At 37.0% G+C, this 8,936-nt stretch overlaps 1 long non-coding RNA gene across 1 annotated transcript; it reads left to right on the top strand.

The window, feature by feature from the left end:
• Nucleotides 1–6,708: 6,708 nt before the first annotated feature.
• LOC146583479 (uncharacterized) lies at nucleotides 6,709–7,804 on the top strand. The gene is made up of 3 exons (XR_014893149.1): nucleotides 6,709–6,895; nucleotides 7,126–7,210; nucleotides 7,693–7,804. It is a non-coding gene; the product is annotated as an uncharacterized LOC146583479 (long non-coding RNA).
• The last annotated feature ends 1,132 nt before the right edge of the window (nucleotides 7,805–8,936 follow it).

Genomic DNA, 8,936 nt, shown 5'->3' with positions numbered 1-8,936 from the left:
GGAAACACAGCTAGAGTACACAGCTAACTTTTAAGAGTTCACTGTTGCTGATAAGCAATTAGCTTCCAATAATCCCCAGGAGCTTAGAGGCTAACAAACACAGTTCCAGTAACTCACTGACCTTGCTCCTGCACACACAAATACCTCCCAGCCTAATTACTGAAATTAGTTGGGGAACTCAATCAACAAATACCAATTACTTTCTACATGCCAATCAAGAAACTGCATTTGAGCTTTCAGTTCTTATTTCATTTACAAATAGATGCCTTTGATATGTCATCTTTTACACTTTCTACATCTACATCTAACTAAATTTTTCTGACATTTGCTATTAGATTTCACCAATTTGATCAATATGATAATTAGTGAAATGAGCAGAAAATCAAACTGGATTAATTATTATTATTAGTTAATTAGAATAGGCCTTTTTGTGTCGACCCAAAATACACTACCTGAAATTGTGTTTGGGTGTCTTTAGAATTGAATTATTTTTGTCCAATCGGCCTATAAGGCTCAATTAAGAGTCGTGCATGCAAAGCAAATAAAATGTACAGCCAGTAGGTTTGTGCAGCACAGTAATCAACAAAGAACTTCATAAGAATTTGTTTGGAATCAATTTGCTTGATAAAAAAAAAACAAAAAAAACAACAGCAACTGGGAGATAAAGTTTGAGTTGGAAATTGAGAATAGGAACCTGTACTGAAGTTACCAAGGCAGCAAGACTTTTGCACATGCTTTTTTACATACTGGTATGCTGTGCTAAGCCCTTCAGTGACAAATAACTACACTGTCACCTTACCTTCATAGCAGACTTGAGAGGAATCAAAAACACAAAAATAAACATTGCAAGAAGCATCTGTTAAACATTCTTTGAAAAGCTGTACTTTCTGGTAAAAACTAAGCCAAACAGCTTATTTAAAAAATTGAATATATTGCACCAAACAAAACAAAACACTGTTTATTATTTTGAACATTGTTTTGACCAACAATCAGTTGTTGACAGAAGATAATGATTGTAAAGGCTTAATTACCTGCATTTAGCAAACCAAACACAAGTAATTATGTACTGGTAGCAGCTAAATTTAACATTTTTTTAAATTTTTTGTTTTTGATTTTAAGTAGAGTTAGCCTTGCAGTTTACCTCTGTAACTAGTTCAGTTTATGTCAAACCAGACAAGCATAATTTTTTATGGACAATCTTTTATGGGGCGAGTAGATTAGCAAATGTTTCCTAAATTGCTAGAGTGTTCCCTTAATAGTTAGATTTTAAAGCCATTTTCAAAAGGATAGATAGCAAACATTTCAATCACATTTTTTGTTATGTAGTTTGCAAGTCCCCACCCACTCCGCTCGGCTCCGTTTTGTGCTTAGACCTCCTTTCATTTGTGTCCATCAACAGATACAAATTCACGTGGGAATCTGGGAGTGAGGACCCTCTGATGTGTTCCACATTGCTGCCTCCCTGATAGCACTATTTACAGCGAAAGGCAACTGCAGCTGAGTGCTGTGGAAGATAATTAGACCTATGCTACGACCTGCTTGTTTTACATGAATAATCTGCTCAGCTGAAAAGGCAGCAAACCTATAGATTTATTTACCTGTGGGGTGCAAAAAGCATATGTGGACATACAAGGATTGTATGTTTGACTGGTTCAAGACATTTTTAAGATTTGTGACGTTTAATTGGTCATTTCTGACTTATTTCTGATTAAGAGATTAGTATTTATGTGATAACCGAGACTCTGCCCATGGTTTGTTTCTATTCATTAAGTGTTTGACATGTGGTTTTCAGTCATCCATTTCATGTATGTCTTCTATTTAAAACAAACCAGTTTCCCACAAAAGGTATATAATGACTCAGATTTCACTTGAACAGGCACATCTGGAAAGGCACCATCAGTTCTGAAAGATACCACATACCACATGTGGTATCACATGGCTTGGTTGTACACTAATTAAAGTGCTTAACTGGCCTGCTAGAAGTCACCTTTTGCCAAACATTTGTGTTACAGAGCAAAAAATGAGCCAGGAAGACATTTATGTTCTGATGTTAAAAGAAGAGGGAATTCCACACAGTGGTAAACATGGCTCTGATACAACTTTTTTTTACAGTATGTGTTGCTCCCATCAAATTTAGTTCAGTTCAAATCTAATTTCTGTCCAATACATTAACAAAAACAATAGCAGTTATATTTGAAAATGTGTTGTCTGCAGCATTTTTGCTGACTAATGACGATGAAGCAGGTGCTTCAGACCAACCAAAACTGAACTACACACTAAAAAGAACAGCAACACCAAAGACTTTGTGAGAGATAAGATCAAATGACTAAAAATCGGTGTTCTTAATCCTGTCTTAAAGCCTGTAATTTCCAGTGAAGTTATTAGCAAACACAGACACTACCTGTACAAACACAACATTAAACCTTCCCTCTGCAGTGAAGTCAGACTTCTTATACAGGCTGTTAGTAAGTTCAAATTTAAATTTATCATTTAATTTATTTAAGAATAAATGAAATTATATCAAAATCAACTTCAGTCAATAGAATTAGCTTAGGTGAAGCTGAGTAGACAGATAAGGGCTCCAGCAGCCGCTGTTAATACTACTATATTGCTGCAGCTCCAAGTGGATATTGCAGGAAATGCAGTGTCTGACACTGTGCTGGCTTCATTATTCAGCCCCAGAGTTTGCTTCTTGGGGGGCCAAGACTGTCTGTCCTGGTTAATCGGTTTATAAAGTACTAATTAATCAGTGGCACTTGTAACAGTTGCTCTTCTAAAAGACAACAAGGAGGAACTTGAGGAAAAATGAGGAAAATGATTAAACTGAGACATTTAATGTCCTTATATAGCTGCCTTTTCTGAGGGACATGAAGGTCCAAAGAATATACATTCATTGCCCAGTAATACCATCTTTAGGCAAGATGTTGTACCTGTACTATACTCACAGTATACATATTATTTTCACAATAAAAATGTATGGCATTTTCATGAAACTAACCTGACCAGTGAACACCAGGAACTGTACAGTATGTGCCACTTTTGGGGGAATTTTGTATCTAAACAATTAAATCACAAACTGTGCATCATTAATTTGTCATTTGCCATTATTGTTTCATGGTAAAAGCCATGCTACCCTACTCCTTCTGTTGCAAACTAAATGGACCATCTGTGTAAACACTAATTCTCACTTAACTGCTTAAACATAGACATTCCCACCGACATCAACCTTAATGGACAATGTGTAGTCTCATATAACAAAAGGATCCCGACATGCAGGGGTTAGATTACTGACTTTATGGTGTCAAAGTGCACCTCCAGTGTGCACTTACATGTGCACATCAGCAAAAGTGACACAATATTTTGACAAATAAAGGTCAACATTTGTACTAAAAACACGTCATAGACATAAAATTTTAAATCATGCTTTTTATTTGCTTTTGTTTCTAATGTCTCTGTAAAGCACTTTGAATCACCTTGTTGTTGAATTGTGCTATACAAATAAATTTGCCTTGCCTTGCCTTGCCTAAAGAGTAGCTTATTGTCGACGTAACTTGGCAGACAGTAAATAAACTATAACAGTTTGATATTCTCTGAGAACCCTCTGCTCTGACTGCTTCAGGGTGCTAAAGGACCAGGTAAGGACAATAAAAACCTTTCTTGCCTCTCCAGAGAGAGGTCAGGAACTGAGGTCTGATTTATATGTAGATGTCACAAAGATTAGGTATCATGTTCAAGAGCTTTTTAGTCAGGCAGATGCATGCTGGCATGATCTCACTGGAGCACCGACTCACAAGTAGAGACAACAGTAACAGTGTTTTCTCAGTTTTGCTGTACATATATAATATTATCTGGGAACCTGCATCTCGATGTGTTGTAGAAACAATCTTTAAAGCAATTATTTCCAAACTTCTCTGACATAGATTGTGACTGTTTAAATTTGTGAGTAGCCAAACATAAATTAAAATGCCATGTCACACTAGTTAGTGGTATCAAACAAGGTATTACTTGTTTTTACAGTGAGACATGTATGGTAGACAGAAGCACCATCTATTAGCAGAGAGCTGCCTTCACTAGTCGCATCTTTGAATACTGATGTAATTTATTCCCCACCTTCCCCCTGAGTTCTGCCACATCAGCTGCTGAACGGTTCTTTGATGTTTCTTTTGTAAAAAGCAGTACAGTCTCAGGACCTCTTTGATTGTTTGAAATGTGCTGTGTGTTCACTATTAAACATCTGTTGGCAATTTTACTCTTTTAGATGAAGGTTTTGGCACCATTGTTGACCTGCTGACTCACTTCCTTTTTCGTTGGATGACTGTCTTAACTTTCATTCAACTAAAACATTTGAACAGATATATATAATACATAATATAAGACATTTAAACCAACATGAAGCAAACAGAGACTAAAGTGACTATGGGTCATTTGAGACATGACAGATAAACTTTGTATATGTTTATATATACAATACTAGTCAATAGTTTGGATACGCCTTCTCATTTAATGTTTTTTCTTTATTTTCACTACTTTCTACATTGTAGATACAAACTGAAGGCATCAAATATATGAAGTAAGATATATGGAATTATGTAGCTAAGAAAAAAATCATAAATAACTCTAAATATGTCTTATATTTTAGATTCCTCAAAGTAGCCACCCTTTGCTTTGTTGACAGCGTTGCAAACCCTTGGCTTTCTCTCAGTGAGCTTTATGATGTAGTCACCTGAAATGGTTTTCACTTCACAGGTGTGCCTTGTCAGGGTTCATTTGTGACATTTCTTGCCTTCCTAATTGGGTTGGGACCATCAGTTGTGTTGTGCGGAAGTCAAGTTGGTACACAGCTGACAGCCCTATTTGACAACTGTTAGAATTCATATTATGGTAAGAAACAGTCAGCTAAATAAAGAGAAATGACAGTTCATCATTACTTTAAAAACTGAAGGTCTGGAAAATTGCTAAAACTTTGAATGAGTCCCCAAGTTCAGTTGCAAAAACCATCAAGAACTATGATGAAATGGGGTCACACGAGAACTGCCCCAGGAAAGGAAGCCCAAGCAAATTAACAGCACCTCAGATAAATGCAACACAGAGTTCCAGTAGCAGACGCATCTCTACATCAACTGTTCAGAGGAGACTGCGCAAATCAGACCTTTATGGTCAAATGACTACTAAACCATTACTAAGGAAAAGCAACAAGCAGAGGAGATTTGTTTGGGCCAAGAAAAACAAGTAATGGGCATTAGACCAGTGGAAATCTGTGCTTTGGTCTGATGAGTCCAAATGTGAGATCTTTGGTTCCACTTACCGCTCCATCCCAACAAGTTTCTGTTTAGTTGGACCATCATTTATTTTTCAACAGGACAATGACCCCAAGCACACCTCCATTCTGTGTAAGGGCTGTTTGACCAAGAAGGAGAGTGATGGTATGTTTTCCACAGTCACCTGAACTAAATCCAGTTAAGATGGTTTGGGATGAGATGGACCTCAGAGTGAAGGCAAAGGGCCAACAAGTGCTCAGCATCTCTGGGAACTCCATCAAGACTGTTAGAAAACCATTTCAGGTGACTACCTCATGGAGCTCATCAGGAGACTGCCAAGAGTGTGCAAAGCAGTAATCAAAGCAAAGGGTGGCTGTTTTGAAGAATCTAAGATATAAAACATGTTTTGAGTTATTTCACACTTTTTTGTTTACTACATACAGTAATTCCTCCATATGTGTTCATTCGGAGTTTTCATTACATGAGAGGGTCTGTGCAAACTTTTGACTCTAGTGTATACTTAAGTGTTGAAACTTACATCAAATAATTAAGAGACAGTGTGAAGATATAAGGTGTCTAACAAAAATACTATATTAACTATTTTTATAAATCACTCATTTTCAGAGAATCAAAAAGTAATTTTACAGTTAAATGACTGACAGTTTTGGGGCCAGATAAGGCCCGGTCCCTCAATATTCCATGGTAAATTACGACTAATATGTGGTGTTGAACTTTTTGTGGCTTTGTAGGTTTTTACTGGAACCCTAATATGAGATCTAAAAAGATGCAGGTAAATGAGGCCATCATTAGACAGAAAAGCCAAATAACTCTTATCAGTTATCAACAAACTTTAGAGGCCAAAACAAGAAGTTAATTTTTCAAAACAAGGAGCACAATAACACCAAGAGCCTTGAAGACTCTAGAAGAAAACTCAAGTAGTGAATGACAGAACTTTTTCCTCCCCATTGGAGGAAGATTTATATCATAAATCTACAATCAAGAAACACATTCATGCACGTAAATACAAAGGGCTTCCAATAAGATATAAACCACTGGTGATTTTCAACAGGAACAAGAAAGCCCAATTAGACTTTACCAGGAAACATACTTACAAACAAACTCATCACTCTTCTAGCTCCTTGTTGGAAAATTGTCAAAACTGATGCGCTTTAAAAAGAAATAGAAAAGGAAAAGAAAAGAAATGTTGGTTTGTCAAGACTGCATTATTTTTTTCAGTTTAGGTTGAGTTACGTTGCTTTAATTAGCTGCTTGTCTCACATGCTGCCTCTCAGATGTGGTAAGGTGTATATTATGAGAGTGCAGTTTGTGTTTGACAGTGAAATTATCCATCTCTCTGTTTGCTGTGTGTGTGTGTGTGTGTGTGTGTGTGTGTGTGTGTGTGTGTTACCCGATTAACAGACCTTTGCACAATAAAAGCAGTAAATGCAGCAGCAGTGACCCACTTGCCCTTGCAGCCAACAACGTAACATTTAGATGCTTTCTTTTCTTTGAGACATTTATTTTATTTTATTTGCCAGAGCTGCTCTAACTTGAACAGTTCTGGGAAGTAAAACAAAGAGCACGCTGTGAGGCCGTTGGTCATTCTTTGATTGTGGGCATCTAAAACAAGCCGCAAGGTAAGTTTCATTCCATCAATTTGGATGAGAATGGCTGGATGGATAAATGCTGTTAGATTTGAAGGATCACAACAATTAGTCTATGATGTAAAATATGAAACTACTGTCAACTGATGTGATTATCTATAAGCGAGCTTTTGCTCAGTCTGTATCTGTAGTCTCTCCCTGCTGCTTTCTGTTTCACCACGTTTCACGTCTTCGCTGTTTGTTTTTTTCTGTCTGTTTTGCAGAGAAAACACATACATGAAGTGAACTGGAGCAAGAGACTGAAAAACAGCAACAGATGCTCTCGCAGTAAGCTGTGCTGAAACAAATGTACATAACTTGGGTTAACAATAATCTTTGGTTTGTTTTAAATGTATTACTATTATTATCATTAATAGTTTTCTGGGATAGTGGGCTTTCTTGCTTGTTTAGATTTACTTTTAGACTACTCTTTATACTGAAGAATATTGTGAATATTTAGTATTTAGTATTTTAGTTTTATGTAATTGAATGCTGTATATCGTTTGTGCATTCTGGATGTCAAACACAACCAGGGACAGGGGACTGAAATTAGCAATAGCTATAAACTCTGTGTGCAGCACAACAGTTTCATTATTTGCACTGGAAAGCTGTCAAACGGCATTGTCCCTTTTAAATAAATAAATAGAAACAGAACAATATGTTAGTTCATTTTACCACAAACCCTGTACTACACCAATGTCAGTACAAACAGAGATTATGACTTCATTTTCTGTTGCATTCGCTATTGCTCTTTGTTCTTGACTTTACCTTTTTTGTCTCTGTTTGTGTAGGATTACGCAACACCTCTAGCTGGCGAGGAATTTGCAGGCAAACTATGTGGGTTGGATTTGGAAAAAAAAACAAAGTCATAATGTTGAAGACACAATAAAAGACGAATGCCTCTCAACTGCAACAAGCTTCTTTAATATTTCCTTGGTTACCATGGCTACTTGTGTTGTCACAGCAATGACATCCAGAGAACCCGTGGTTTCATTATGTCTATTGGATGCGTTGATGGACTCCTGTTGACGCTTTCAGACTGCTTTGCATAAGAAAAAATTAACTTTAACGCGCACCCTCTTTGTTATACCGCGACCAAGCATCAGTATGTGATGGCTATTCCATATGATGCCCATTAAAGAAAAAAAAATGCTCTATTATTTTAATGGAGATAAAGGAAATCCTGTCTTATTTTGATAAGCGTCATTAATTTAGCGTCATTAATTTAAGTGAGAGGTACATTCCACTACTACGAGCCACTATTATGGCTTACAAGACTGCCTGCTCAACACTTAACCTGCTAAACTTATAATTGTTTCATCTGCATAACTTTCCTTCCAGGTGAACATAGCTGTAAACTATAACCTATAAGAGGGGGATAAATTCACGCAGTTTTTCCATAGGCTGCCCCTAGTTAAGTAAGTTACTTATTAATTTCAGAATAAGTGACACCAGATTTCCTGAGAAAGATACAGCTGCTCCTCCACCTTTCTGTCTAAGGAGAAGACTATGAAGTCAGTGAAGGAGAACATCCTCAGCTGTGTTTGTGCATAAGCAGCACATTACTGAAACTTTTAACAGACTCTGCCTGCACCAAAAGCGATGACCTCCCCCGCTGTGCCTGTATCGCCAGCACATCTGCCGCCGTTGCAGATGACGACAAAAGTCTGTTTGATCAGCAATAGCAGTCTGAAAGACTAAACAAACTCAGCAAAGATCAACCTGTTGGAACCAGCTTCAAATCAGTGATTAGCGAATCTCCTCCATCCCCACCAGATTAACTAGTTGAGCCATGACCTGATGTGTCCATCACTGAGGTGCTTCAATTGTGTGACAAGAAATAAGTATTTCTGCAAAAAATTGGAAACCAGGACTCGTACAGTTTTTCTTTTTTTTTATGTTAGGTTGTTTCACAATTGTATTTTATGATTGGATTTGTTTCCATTGCAAGTGACTCAATCATTAACTTTCAATCTATGCATTTGAGAAAGGAAAGATATTTTGCAACACTGAGCATGCAAAATGTAAGGGTTTT

Source organism: Mchenga conophoros, linkage group LG1 (assembly GCF_057382185.1).
Source record: "Mchenga conophoros isolate Kocher_MC1m ecotype Shallow Benthic linkage group LG1, M_conophoros_male_GT1.1, whole genome shotgun sequence".
NCBI classification, from domain to species: domain Eukaryota; kingdom Metazoa; phylum Chordata; class Actinopteri; order Cichliformes; family Cichlidae; genus Mchenga; species Mchenga conophoros.
This window is presented reverse-complemented; position numbering and strand designations above follow the sequence as displayed.